The sequence below is a fragment of the Mustelus asterias genome, chromosome 9, assembly GCF_964213995.1.
Source record: "Mustelus asterias chromosome 9, sMusAst1.hap1.1, whole genome shotgun sequence".
NCBI classification, from domain to species: domain Eukaryota; kingdom Metazoa; phylum Chordata; class Chondrichthyes; order Carcharhiniformes; family Triakidae; genus Mustelus; species Mustelus asterias.
The window spans coordinates 46633486-46649000 of NC_135809.1; positions in this window are offsets into that span (position 1 = coordinate 46633486).

Sequence of the window (15515 nt, forward strand, 5' to 3'; positions counted from 1 at the left end):
AATTCCTGGATTTCAATGGTATTTGGGTTGAAAAATCCATGGAAATTTGTTCTCTTTTCAGCTTATTTTATATGTACGAATATGAAATACATAGTGGAGGGGCAGGTTGGTTTTGTCCACTCCACCGTGACCTCATTGGATCATCTTTCTGGCCAGCATATTTTAACCGTCCTACACATGTCATTCACTGTTTGCGGCCCAGGACTGATCATGACATGAATGCTCCAAGAAGGATGAAACCGCCTGCCCCAGGTGAAGCAACAATGCATTGGGGGCACTTCCCGATGCAGTTGAGGAACTTCGGGACATCCTTTACCCCTGTGATAACAGAAGAAGGTCCACCAACCTCACTGGGGTGGACTGCACCAATGCTCCTCGGAGGAGGACCGTCATCCAGTGCAGGAAGACATGAATAATCTTATCTGCTCCACCAGAGTAAAGTCAACCTTCTCCTCCATCTCTACTTACCCACTCAGAAGCCCATCAGCCATTCGCAGAGTCACAGTCTGCACAGACCTCACGCACTAACAGCACATGACACATCACCACTGACTCTCACATACACATTGACATCTTCATCTCTTCTCACATGCTGTGCAGCTCACGTTCACAGCCCTTACATAGGTACACCCAGCACACACAGAAGTCAGACATCCTTATCATCTACCTTGGCATCTGTCCTATTCACACTCTGTCCATTTGGCTTTATTCAGGACAAGATCACCCACAACAAAAGTGAGAGATCCCAGACCCGAGGGGGCATGCCTGAGCTCAGGGCCCTCACTATCTTTGAAGAGGGTTTGGCAGAGCTGGCTCACCAGGACCAGAACCGTGCTTGTGCCAAGGGTGAAACCGATGTCTCCCAAGGCAGTGAGGACCCATCAACAGCTCATCAGTCACCTGATGAAACTGAGTGTGCTTTGTAATGTTGCTGACTATGCAGAAAATCACTCATTATCTCTTCTCTCTTGCAAGCACCAGAAGTAAAAGGAAGAGGCCCAGCAGCAGTCAGGCTAGCAGGCCACCTTAGATGAGGATTCTCAGGGAACTCTAGATGTAGAGCTGTCACAACATTCTCCTGCACCCTCCACCAGTGCAGAGACACACAGCTTGGTGGGACCTAGTTTTAGAGCAGCTCAGGATCATAATCTGATGAGCATAGCACAGATTCAGGCCCACAAGAGGTGGAGGCAGGGACATCCAAGGAGTGCTGGAGGCCAGGCTTCTGCAGAGTCCGAGTCAGATGACCAGCCTCTAGACTGGGGACTCTCTCAGATTTTGGAGCTGTGAATACAGGCACGGGAACATCAGGTAGGGTTGTCAGATGCCGTCACCAGATTTCAACAGGCGATGGAGGAGTCCATCCATGTTCAGTCTGATATCATTGTGACGACATGCCAGCGTATTGGGGTCAACGCTGGTAGAATGGTGACTGCAATTGAAATCTTTGTCCAAGACATTGCATCTGATATGCACTAGGATTTGTACTCCATTGCTCTAGGAATAGGTGGGATCCATCAGTGGCTAAGTTAGAAGAGGACGGGGCAACTCACTCCAGGTGCCCTTTCTCCTTGAATAGTCAAGCAGGGGCCTTCATAAGGAGGAGAATCATCTGCTGGATATCCCAGGACCATCTCCCCAGGTGACTCTGAGAGTGTGCAGCTGATCCCAGTCACCTTTGCCTGTGGATTCACCATCTGTAGCTCCAGCAGCTGAGGAGGATGCACCTGATCCACAGCAGGAGACCCGAAGAAGACCAGGCCTCCAGAGGATACCTGTCAAGGTCATCACAGACAACAGGGTGCAGACTGCCTCCACCCCTGCTGCAGACATTAGGGAAGCACCTAGGGCATAGTGGTAATATAAGAAAAATTAAGAAATATTCATTGGATATGAGTGTTTTTATTGCCCATCCCTAATTGCCCTTCAGAGTCAACCACAGACCAGGTAAGGATAACAGATTTCCTTCCCTTAAGGCCATTAGTGAACCAGATGGGTTCACATGGTCATCACTGCACTATTCATTCCTGATTTCCATTGAATTCAAATTTCACCATCTGCCATGTTTGGATTGGAACTTGGATTCCCTGAACATTACCCTGGTCTCTGGATTATTAGTCCAGTGACAATACCATTATGCCACTGCCTCCCCTTTTTATCCAGTTCTGATTCATGCCGGTCTAATTTGCCACCGGTGTGACCATTGATCTGGAGTGCGGGGTGGCGGGGGTTTATCCAGTTCTGATTCATGCCGGTCTAATTTGCCACCGGTGTGGCCATTGATCTGGAGTGCGGGGTGGGGTGGGGGTGGGGGGCGGGGTGATGAATCTGCCTCTTTAATGGGTGTTCGTGATATTCCTATGCACTTTGAGATGACATGGCAGGGACATCTGAGGAGGAGTGCTGGAGGCCAGGCTTCTGCAGAGTCTGAGTCAGATTACCAGCCTCTAGACTGAGCACTCAGATTTTGGAGCTGCGAATACAGGCACGGGAACATCAGCTAGGGTTGTCAGATGCCGTCACCAGATTTCAACAGGCGATGGAAGAGTCCATCCATGTTCAGTCTGATATCATTGTGCTGACATGCCGACGTGTTGGGGTCAACACTGGTAGAATGGTGACTGCCGTTGAAATCTTTGCATATGATATGCACTAGGATTTGTACTCCATTTCTCCCATGAAAGATGGGAGCAAAAAATTGTGATCTATTTTAACGCCGGCAGGAAACTGACCTTTGGCCACATTTTCCTGTCCTGCGCGGCATGACACCCACGACTGATGGGACTGAAAATCCCACCCAATAGTTTTTATCTTGGGAGAATTGAGGTATCTTTGTTGGGTTATGTAACAGAAGAAATTAATGGTACACGAAAACATGACCACAAAAGTTGTCAATTCTCGGCACTTAACTGCAGATTGTCGCTGCTTCATCGTCTGTTAACGTTTCAATACATGAGATACACAGAGCTTTAAGTTAATGTCCCCACTGACAAGTTATAAAGACACATAAACAACAAATTCAGAATAGACCTACTGCATAAGACCATTTCCAAGAAATTATTTTGAAATTGTGCACTCAAGAGACTCCATGTTTGATATTTTCAGCTGAACATTTGTAAGTCAGATGGCCAGAGGCTTGGACAGGCTCAGCCCATCCAAGTGCTCAGATAATGCCTGTATTAAATTCCAGCTTGTACTCTTTCTTGGGTATCAGTTATTCTATATGTAAACTATCCGAATTCCCCAGTTAGATCCAGACTGTAACCCAGACTCTGGTATCCAGTATTTATTGACTATAAATTAACTCATTTCCTTTCCATTACTTTTTTAAGTCAGCCTTGGGTAACTTATCGATTAACTGATTTTATGATTTTTCACTCACCAATTTTCTTCTGCTAATTTTCTTTGTTCCCACCTCTTTTCCTTCCCTCTTTACTGTTTGATGGTGCTTTTATTATCAAAGCGTGTACCACGTCCAGCTGAGGTCAGGTTGGTGACTTTTTTCCACATGTTTATAATATCAGGTTCGTAAAGCAAGAAAATGAAGATCTCATACTGGGCAAGATGATGACTGTGAATGATGTGAAATCAGATCTGTGGCAACGTATTATGTACTGTGATAGCAACATTAGGAAAAGCTTCCTTGCCCACAAGAAGCAATCCAATGGCAAAATCAACAGGGAAGGATTCAAGAGGGTGAGAAACTTTTTATTTTTGAAAGCAGTTAAATAAATATTTACAATTGACTTAGATGCAGTACATCTTCTGTGTCTTTAGCTTGTTAATTTGTTCTATTTTTCTCTGTTCCTCTCTCATTGCACGGCATCTACACACACTCACTTAACACAAAAGTAAGATGTATCATACATTAGAGAGAAGTACTCTTCATCACACCATATTACTTACTTTTCTACTTTTTCTGATCCAATAACCCTCACCCCCATCCATCCTCTGCTCCCAGTAATTAAGCCTTGCACAGTTGCAAGGGCATCAGCTGCCATACAGTACATTGATCAAGTGATCTTTATTCAGAATGAGCTTAGGAAGTGAATGTTAATGGAGAAATCAACCCTGGGGGCCATTGTAACTAAGCCTGATCCTCCCTTCATTCATTGTCCAGCTGTGTACTTCCAGCAGGGGACACTTAAATATTGAAAAGGAGTGGGGGACTTGGATGATTTTCCTTTCTCTATCTCAACACCAGGGCCAATTGCAGCATTCTTGCCACTGGCCCTATAAATGTAAATTTGCAGCACAGCCTGGAGGTCAAACAAAGCACCTCTCTAGGCTTAATGATTCACTGGATTAACTAAATAGTACGAGCAGCTCATATTTGCCTCATATTAATTACCAATAATAATGTACATCATTTAATCATTTTGTTTTTGCTTATGCTTTCTTCTTCCCAGCAGCTATACGTAGTGATTGTAAGATCAGAATGACCATTATTGAAAAGCACATTAATGGCAAATGGAATAAATATTTTTTTCCTGATGTGTTTAAATTAATTGTAACACTCATGTAACCCTGATGAGACAATAGAATACATTTTCTTCATTTTTCTTAATTCTGGGGATTACTGAAAATTAAGTGGTTGTGGTATAAACAGAATGCTCCTCTAGCTCTTTTTGTCTAGTCCTGTGGAAGTTCTTAACCCAATCCTGAAATTGTAGTCTTAAACTCCATGGCCTTGATCCATTCATTCTCCTAATCATTATAGATGTGCCTTCATTGGGCTGAATTTTGCCTGGAGGGGCATACCCCGCCTGGCCTAAAATCTGAAGGTGACCTGCCCGTGCTTGGCTGGCTTATCCTACTGCTATCTAACTGCCAGTGGGCCTTTAATTGGCTTGAGATGGGACTTCTTCCTCCATCTGAGCCATGTCCCACCCCTGAGAACTGTTGAGGAACATCAGGAGTGGTAGCCACTGCTGAGACTATGTTGTCCTGAAAAGCAGCCTGGAACGAGATGAATTGGGAGCCTCACTGGTGTCAGGTTGGCGAGTGGAATGCAGAGTGAATAGGGGAAGGGGGGATTGGGAAAGATGTGGGCTCCTTTGGGAGATCTCTGATAGGCACAGAGTGCAAAACACCCTCTAGTCTAGCCAAAAGGCTACTGCTTTGACTGGGTGGCCTGGACATTAGGCACTATTTTCTGCACTGTGGGAAAAATCCCAGCAGTGGCAAGAGGATGCCCTAAAGTGGCCATTAATTGTCCTCTTTGGGGCTACAATTATCCCAGTGTGCTGCGCAACACCACTCTCGCCGTGGTGAAGATATCCACAGGAGTGGGATGGAACAGGTTGACATTGGTCCAGTGCCACTACCATGCTGACCAATTTTACACACTCCCCTGCCTGCCATTCTACCCCCTGGGGCCATAATATTTAACCTATTATTTCCACTTTCTGCAAAACATATATTAAGTAGTAGAACTGAACATCTTTTAAATACTGAATGTTGTTCTGTTAATTAATAAGTGAATTTGTCCACTGAAGTAAATCTGGTACCCCTTAAACTGTGAATATAATTTTGTAACATAAAACGTGACACAAAAAATACAAAGAGTGCGGTACTTTATCAAATTGTACGGTGACATGTAAGCTGCAATGTTCTGTGTCAAGAAGTACTAGAATGTGTGTTTGTCCTGCTGATTCCTCGTACAGCTTCCCCATTTCAGCCACATTGGGCCCAATTTTACCATTGTGTCGTGCCCGTTTTTGGGCACGAAAACGTGGTAAAGTCGGGTGTGAGGCCATTAACGTGATCCGTATCCGCGCAGATTGCCACTTTACCGAGGCCCGGGAATGGCCGCGATCCGACTTGTGCCCGAACCGGGCGCAACGGCGATTTAGATGCATTTGCATGTATTTATATTGAATTAATAAACTGCCCGCCCAACTTTATCAGCATTTCCCCCTTTACCACCGCGTTCGCCAATCCAGAATCGCTCCAAAATGGACATGCTAAGTAAAAGTCTGTTTCGGGTGCTCCAGCTGCTGAAGAGGTAAGTTCAGAGCTTCCAACAGCTCTCTGACTCAGATCGGTGGTGGGTGGGAGGGGGGGGGTGGGAAGGGGAGGCGGGGGGGGGGGGGGGGAGGCGGGAGGGGGAGGTGGGCCAGATCATTCTCTGGTGAGGGGGTGCGGAGGGAGGAGGAGGCGGATCAGATGTACCTCGGGGTGGGGGGGGAGGGGAGGGAGGCGGGTAAGATGTATCTCTGGTGGCGGGGGGGAGGCCCAATCGCTCACTGATGGGGGAGGGGGCAAGGGGGTCAGCTGCCACTCTGCGGGGGATCGGTTGGGGGGAAGGGGGCAGGGGGTTGCGATCGGTCTGGGTAGCGGGGGTGTGGATAAGGGGGACAGTGATGTCAGTGGGGGTCATCGCTCCCCCTTTTCAATCCCGGGCCGCTTTCTCCACTTTTTGTGGCCCGGGAGTGATTTGACACGGGCGCGCTTTTTCAAATTTGTTTCTAACTGCGCATGCGCAGTTCAGAACTCCGATCGTTTCGGGTGCGCTAAGCCCCGCCCACAGCGCGATTCAGGCCCGACGATTTTTTTTTCAAGCTAAGTGCTAATGGGGGCGCCTGAGAGCAGATTTCCAAGTCGGATCTGAATTACGCCCAGATTCAGCACTTAGAATGAAAATGGTAAATTCGGGCCCATTATGTTGCTGAAGTATTGAGGGAGAGGGAGACCCTCAAGTTGCTTATAGAACGTCAATGGCAGAGGATTAGAAGCTGTTAGGTCAGCCTGTCTGTCCGAGATGCCCATTGTTATGAGTAAACAACAGAAGAAAGGGAAAAATAATAAATACATTTGTTTTAAAAAGCACAGATTTAACAATATCACTCATATATAAAATCATTTTAAATTCAGGTAATTGATGGAATTTACAGAAAATTAAAATGTTTTTCTGCTCATTGATGTAATTGGTACCCTCCACCATAAATAATAGTCAACTTGCAGGGTAGGTAGGAATGCAGACAACTTTTAATTTTGTTGTATATTTAGTAACTTGTGAGGGCTAGTTTTTTTCTACCCAACTATAGTCAATTGGTTAAAAAAGATCAAAATAATCTTGATAATTTGGAATTTTTACTAAGTCGCAGCTTCATCAAAGTTGAGAAGATGTTGAATGGTGATAGCTGGAACTACTTTGCAAATGTTTCACTCTGTGTGTCTTATCCCGCTGCTACTGAGAAGTAGATGGTATCTGGACTGTAGCATTTCTATAGGAGTGAAATTTCCAAGCCTGAAGGGGAATGAGTATTAATCTCTCCGATTCAGAAGGATAAAAGAGTGCCGTGGTCAGATCAGTTTATTTGTTCCATGCAGCCTCCAACCCCACCCCCACACACACCCACAAAATCCTTCACTTTCTGCCAGCTAATTACAGAATGCATAAGAAGGAATCCATAGCCCCCACTGCCCTCTGCTCATTACTGAAGGAGAGAGAGCATGGTGATAGCAGTCGGTAGTAGAAAACAAATGGGTCACTATAAATACCCTTATCGTCTGATGGATTTTGTTAAGTAATCTTCTGAGTGAAAGTCAATTAAGATCTCTGAAACAGTATTGTATTATTTTAGCAGGCAGAGAACCGTGCAGCTAATGTTTTATTAAAATCTGTTTTGTAACATGATATTTAATCCCTTGGTCTTTAGGTGCTGCATGATTGTGACATAATTATGGATGAACACCAATTTAACATTCTAGCTGATGTATTGGGTTTCAAGAATCAAGACTTAAATTTCTCTGACTTTTCTGAACGATTTAAAGGTAACCAGGATATTAAGCATTAGTCACACAAAGATCACCACTATAAAAACATGCCTATTGTGATTGAAACTGGGATTCCATCATCACAACAGCATCTGAAATATCAGATGTTTTTGCACAAGAGGAACTGAAAATTTTTTAAATGATTTTCCCTCTTCTTCCTCGTCTCTAAATAAACTCACCAGATTCCTCCCTGTATTCATCACACAGCTTCTACCTGAGTTATCCCCCTTTGGAATCTTCCTTCCTACCATTAAAATTTTTAAATCCAAGTTTGATATTGTCTAACCCTGATGCTTTTATTTACCTTGTTTTTATTCCTATTCTTTTCACTCTTGACGGTACCCTGCGTCCCTTTAAAAAATTATTTCAAGGGATCTGAGCATCGCTGGCTCGGCCAGCCTTTATCGCACATCCTTAATTGCCCGTGAGGGCCATTTAAGGGTCAACCACATTGCTGTGGATCTGGAGTCGCATGTAGCCCAGACCTGGTATGGGTGGCAGATTTCCTTCCCTAAACGACATTAGTGAACCAGATGGTTTTTTCTGACAATCGGTATGGTTTCATGGTCATCATTAGACTTTTAATTCCAGAATTTTATTCTATTCAAACATCACCATTTGCCATGGTGGGGTTCGAATCTGGGCCCTCAGAACATTAGTCTGGGTTACTAGTCCAGTGACAATACCACAACACCACCGCCTCCCCACACTCCACTGCTTCCCCATTAATCTAACTAATTAGAAGAGAATACAACTTGATGACAGCTTAACTAGGTAGAGTCCTCTTTTGTAGGAGCTTTGTTGGCTTGGTGTGAAGAATAATGAGAGCAATTTCTTATTAACCTAACTACAATATTTATATACCAAACGAGAAAATGCTGGAAAATCTCAGCAGGTCTGGCAGCATCTGTAAGGAGAGAAAAGAGCTGATGTTTCGAGTCCAGACGACCCTTTGTCAAAGCTAAAAGGCTTGGAAGGGGGAGATATTTATACTGCAGCGGGACGGAATGAAAGATGAGTCATAGCCACAGAAACCAGGGAAACCAACTAATAGCTGTCCACAGAGAGAATAAAGGGTGTGAATGGCCAAACGGCAGAGAAGCTAAAATGAAGATGTTGGGTAGGGGTGGGGGGGCGGGGGGTAGAGGAGGAAAATGGATGGGACAGAGATAAGATTTAGAGAAGGAGTAGCAAAGGGGGAGAAAAGGTAAGGGAAGGGGCATAAAGTAGGGGAAAAAAGTCGGGGGGGGGAAGAAAAATGAAGAAAGACAAAAAATAAATAAAAGGTAGGGAACAGTAAAAAATTAAATAAAATAGAATGAAAACAGAAGGGTCGAGGTGGGGTAGAGCAAATCATCTGAAGTTGTTGAATTCGATGTTGAGACCGGAAGGTTGTAAAGTGCCTCGCCGGAAGATGAGATGCGGTTCCTCCAGTTCGCATTGAGCTTCACTGGAACATTGCAGCAAGCCAAGGACAGACGTGGGCATGGGAGCAGGATCGTGTGTTAAAATGGCAAGCAACAGGAAGGTCAGGGTCCTGATTGCGCACAGACCGAAGGTGCTCAGCAAAGCGATCACCCAGTCTACGCTTGGTCTCTCCGATATAGAGGAGACCACATTGGGAGCAGTGAATGCAATAGACAGAAAACAGAAGGGTCGAGGTGGGGTAGAAAACAGAAGGGTCGGGGCGGCACGGTAGCACAGTGGTTAGCACTGCTGCTTCACAGCTCCGGGTACCTGGGTTCGATTCCCGGCTTGGGTCACTGTCTGTGTGGAGTTTGCACATTCTCCTCGTGTCTGCGTGGGTTTCCTCCGGGTGCTCCGGTTTCCTCCCACAGTCCAAAGATGTGCGGGTTAGGTTCATTGGCCATGCTAAAATTGCCCCTTAGTGTCCTGGGATGTGTAGATTAGAGGGATTAGCGGGTAAGATATGTAGAGATATGGGGGTAGGGCCTGGGTGGGATTGTGGTCGGTGCAGACTCGATGGGCCGAATGGCCTCTTTCTGTACTGTAGGGTTTCTATGATTTCTCATTTCTATGAGACCAAATTGAAAGCAGCGCAAGTGAAACACTGCTTAACCTGGAATGAATGTTTTGGACCTTGGATGGTGAGCATGGAAGAGGTAAAGAGACAGGTGTTACACCTTCTGCGATTGCATGGGAAGGTGCCGTGAGTGAAGGGAGAGGTGTTGGGTATAGTGAAGGAGTGGACTAGGTTATCCCAGAGGGAATGGTCTCTGCAGAATGCTGACAGAGGGAGTGAAAGGACGATGTGTTTGGTGGTGGCATCATGCTGGAGATGGCGAAAATGGTGGAGGATTATGCTTTGCATGCGGAGACTGGCGGGGTGAAATGTGAGAACATTTCATGATGTTGAACTCTATCCTTGTTCTGGGAAGGAGGGGAGGGGTGAGGGTTGTGGTGCGGGAGATGGACCGCATGCTGTTGAGGGCCCTGTCAACAACTGTAGATGGGAATCCACAGTTGAGTAAAAAGGAGCACATATTAGAAGCTCCACTTTGGAAGGTGGCATCATTAGAACAAATGCGACGGAGGCAGAGGAGTTGAGACGAGTCTCCACCAGTCCCAATCCCTCGAACTCCATCTCTTCTAGCTCCAGCCCTTGCTTTTTTTTACACATACCCTCTGACCTTCCCCTCTCTGAGGCTGAGCGTGGTGTTCTCAGCAAAGGACTCAGCAAAGGACCCTTACGTTCCCACCTCAATGAATTTCGGGCTCGACATGATGTTGAACTCTTCTTCCGTTGCCTTCGTCTCCGTGCCTACTTCTTTGGGCAAGAGTCCTCCCCCCTGTTCCACTGATCATTTCATGTGCCTCCAACATTCTGCCTCCAATTGGACACCCCCACCAGGACAATTACCTGCCCTTGATCTTTTCACTGGGGCCTGTCGTCGGGACATTGGCCGTCTCAATTTTTCTGCCCCCCTCACTCATTCCAACCTCTCTCCTTCCGAACTTTCCACCCTTTGCTCCTTCATGTCCAACCCTGACATTGTCATCAAACCTGCCGACAAAGGGGATGCTGTTGTTGTCTGGCAGACTGACCTCTACCTCGCAGAGGCTGAGCGCCAACTCTCAGATACTTCCTCCTACCTCCCCTGGACCATGACCACACCTTTGAACATCAAGCCATTATCTCCAACACCGTCGCCGACCTCATTTCTTCCGGATGCCTTCCCCCCACAGCTTCCAACCTCATGGTCTCCTAACCCCGGACAGCCCGCTTCTACCTACTTCCACTCTCAACTCCTTCGCCTCCGTCGCATTTGTTCCGATGATGCCACCTTCCAAAGTGGTGCTTCTAATATGTGCTCCTTTTTCCTCAACTGTGGATTCCCATCTACAGTTGTCGACAGGGCCCTCAACAGCGTGCGGTCCATCTCCTGCTCCCCTTCCCAACATCTTCAGGTTAGCTTCTCTGCCGTTTGGCCATTCGCACCCTTTATTCTCTCTGTGGACAGCTATTAGCTGGTTTCCCTGGTTTCTGTGGCTATGACTCATTTTTCATTCCCTCCCCCTGCAGTATAAATATCTCACTTTCTATGCCCTTTAGCTTTGATAAAGGGTCGTCGGGACTCGAACCATCAGCTCTTTTCTCTCCTTACAGATGCTGCCAGACCTGCTGAGATTTTCCAGCATTTTCTCTTTTGGTTCAGATTCCAGCTCCGCAGTAATTTGTTTTTATACAATATTTATATTATCAGTCAAGTCCATTGTTAAAGTATTAGCTTTAATTCAGAATTCTCTAGGCAAGAGCAAAAAAACAGTTAAGAATGAGATCTGAAGCTGCTAGATTCTTGGGTAGGAGCTTTTTCCCATAATTTTGTATCCCTGGTTTGCCACATCAAATCCATGATTCATACTATTAACTTTCCCCCATTGTGACTTCTTAATCTCTGCTGGTGTTATTGCAAGGAGACCCTGGGTGGAGCCCATTACTTCCCCACTGGCAAATAGGGGAAATCAGTACACAGGATGAGGCAAACATGGGACACCTGTCTTATTCAGTTATTTGTGGTTGATCAAAGCTGGCTTTAGATAAGGCCTAAGAGCAAGTCATCTGTTTATCCTCTTGTGGGATCCAACCAGAGTTGGGCCATGGAGGGAGAAAAGGGGAAATGGGCTAAAAGGAGGAAGGAGTAGGAATTAAAAGGTATTATTAAATTGGATTTTAATATTTATTTGCATGGTCTGCAGATTACAGAATGGTAAATCCAGTGGCTGCATTAAAGCAGTATTCCAGTGAGACAGGTGATTTCAATATGAGACGCATGATTGCTGATGATTGTTTTACTTACATCGGGAATAAACTGAAAAGTAGTCTTTTGGTAAGACCATTTGTCTTTGTATATTTATATCTTCTGTTGACTTTGCAAATAGTTTTTGTCAAAGAGTATTTTAAAATTATGTTGCTAATACTGGGTGACATTATTAATGACCTATTGAAATTTTTTTTAAAGGATTTGCATTCTGTATTTGATCAATTAGACCGTAACCATGATGGGTTAGTTACGATGTATGACTTTCGTACACTGCTTGAGAACTGCCTGCTAACAACAATGGAGTATCATCGCTTCCTAGAGATGTTGGGACTGACCCCTGAGTCAAAACTAGCCTACCTCGATTTCCTTAAGATACTTAAGAGGATCGAGTCCAAGAAGGGCCACTGCTGGAACACATCTGTTTACAAGTCAGTACACAGCTTTCCATTTTTAATCTGCTTGCATTGGTTACATTATATTTGTCTTTCAAAAAAACCTTCTTCGTGAGTGCAAAGAAAAAGCAAAAAGCTGCACCAATTATAATCTGAGACAAAAGCAGAAAATGTTGGAATTGTACCATTGCAGGTCAGCCAACATCTGTCGAGAGAAAACATGTTAACATTCTGAGCATTCAGAACCAAGGACTGAATGGTAGAGTAAAGCATTTTAATAAAATTCTAAAAACCAGGGCTAGGGTGGAGAGGAGTGGAGGTTGAGTAGGAAAAGGAGGGAGGAGGATTGCCCAGCATGGAGCTGAGGTTAATAAGTTGACTGACATGCAACTTTGCTTAGAAGAAGAGCAGGATCATGTCAGAAGATGTAAACTATCACCTCAGTCAGACAATAGGAAAAGACATTAAACGAATTAAACATCTACTAAAACCAGGTAATTGGCTAATAGCTAAGACAGAAAGAGATTCACCCCAGGGGCAATGCAGGAAATGTATAGTGTGGCCTAACTGGCTCCACTCCTGCTTTTACAACTCTTTTTATTAATATGCTTATAGAAGATTTTTGGATTTCCCCTTTATCTTAGCTGCTTGTCTATTTTTACACTCTCTCTTTGCTTCTCTTATAAGTCTTTTCACTTTTCCTTAAATCTTTTATATACTGTCTGGTTCTCAGTTTTATTGTCCACTTGACATCTGTCTGAAACACACGTCTTTATCTTAATCTCTTTCTCTTTTACCATCCAGAGAGCTCTGGATTTGTTTTCCCTGGTTCTCATGGGAATATTCCTCATCCATGCTAAAATGATTTATTCTTTAAAGGCAACTGATTGCTGAATTGCCAGCCAGCCTTTGATTTCAATTGATTTGGACCAGATCCCATTGGAGTTGATTTTCCTCCAGTTAATTATTCCTACTTTGGATTCTTTCTTGGTTTTTTTCCACAATTAACCTAAATCTCATGATACAATGATTACTGTCCCCTAAATATTGCCTTACTGACACTTGATTCACTTGGCCCGCTCCACCATCTTCTTGAAGGCTGAACTCCAATTTGTGATCACCACCACTTTGTGTGGGATTTATGGCAGTGACTCCTCAAATGAGCTGACCCACAAAATTCTGCTGCAAGCTAAAAGCAAAAAACTGTGGATGCTGGAATCTAAAACAAAACCATAAAATGCTGGGAAATCTCAGCAGGTCTGACAGCATTAGTGGAGAGAGAATAGAGCTAACGTTTCAGGTCTGGATGACCCTTCAGAACTCTGACAAAGGATCATCTGGACTCGAAATGTTAGCTCGATTCTCCATAGATGCTGGAAGACGGTTGAGATTTTCCAGCATTTTCTGTTTAGGTTCTGGTGCAAGCTACTTTGCAGACTGTTGGTGGACTCAATTCATCTTACATTGGTACACATACAATGTTACTCATAAGCATGGGGATCTAGGGACTCTAACATTCAGCTGTACATGCATTGCAGTTGCATTTCATTATTATTTTTGTATGGCTATGTTTGAACTTCTCTATCATTTCAACAAAGCTGTTGATTTCTGCAGTGACACTGCACAGTGTGTGTCTTTCTTGGAGGCTTGTGTGACCTGTTTTCTCGTATGTGTATCTAACTTTCAGGCTATTTTGTCTCTCTCCTAACAATAATTTATCTCATCATCTTTTTTTCCTTTGCTGAAAGAAATGACTTGTGCTGGGCCTGATGCTATGAGTGCCAGTCACACCTCAGGTACTTCATCCAAACGCTCATATGGCTGTGAGTATTGACAGACCATTGAACTGTGAGGGAATAATACTGCCAGGCCTGATCTGTCCCTATTTGACACCAGCAGGAGCCAGTGGCTCCTGATCAGAATCAGGCAACCTGAATCCTGTACATTTCCTTCTTCCTAGGTCAGGGAATGCAAAATTAATTATACTATCACTGCCGTTGCAAGTCTAATCAACACTGAATAGGATCAAACCTGATACCCTCTGCCCTGTAATGCTCAGTTGCACAGTAGACTTGGAATTTATCAGCTGAACCATCAGGAGTTCTTTTCGTTTAATTTGGATTTGCAAGAATTTGTTGCCATATTGTCTACATTATTCACCTGTCTGTAATATTATTAAATAATTCAAAAGCAGTTGTGAAAATATGTTGGCTGAAATTGGGGAAGGAGGGAGAAATTGTTCATCTTTGTATGTGATTGAGGAAACATGAGCATGACTTTATGGAATGACTTTCATTTAGTTGCAGCTCAAGCCGTGATGAAGACAGTACTATGCTGGAGTGTGAGCAGGTCCATGGTTTCCTAGCTAATAAAGCCAAAACAAGATGCTATGAGCTGACAAAGGTCAGGTGATAGTACAAATCCAAAATGTTGCTGAAATAACATCCTTTGACCAAAGTATTTCAAAATTATGCTTCTTTTAAGTTTATTTTGCTCATGTTTCTGCTTATTTGATACACAACTTATTTGTGTATCACTAAACGTAAAATCTTCCATGAGCCAATGCAATTGGGCAGTGTTTTAGAATGTATTGTTTCTAATTAAGAATTTGTACTGTATTAAAAATGGTCCATAATGTGTTTAAGAGTATGTCAGGTATGTTTAGGACCTGGTGTCATTTTATTATTACTGCTGAAAATAGGCATAAACAAAAAATAAACATTTTTAACTGAGTGTCTAGTCCTCCACCAGTGAATAATCCAATTCTAAATGGCTGAAAATGACTTAAAAAAGAACTTTACAAAATGATTTATGAATGATATTGGAGTTCAGTCGTCAGTTTCCTAGTACATTAAAGAACTAAATAAGTAAATGTTTTTACAACCTACCTCTTAAAAACCTTGCATCTAAATAAAAAGCTTTAAGGCCTCCAAAATGGCCTGCAAATGGGCACGATTAGCATAAATTTGTAATTGCACTTAATTTGATACAGGGGTCTGGTCTATTTTGAGGGGGGGGGCTATATTCCAGTACGTTAAATCAATGCAAAAGATTGCAG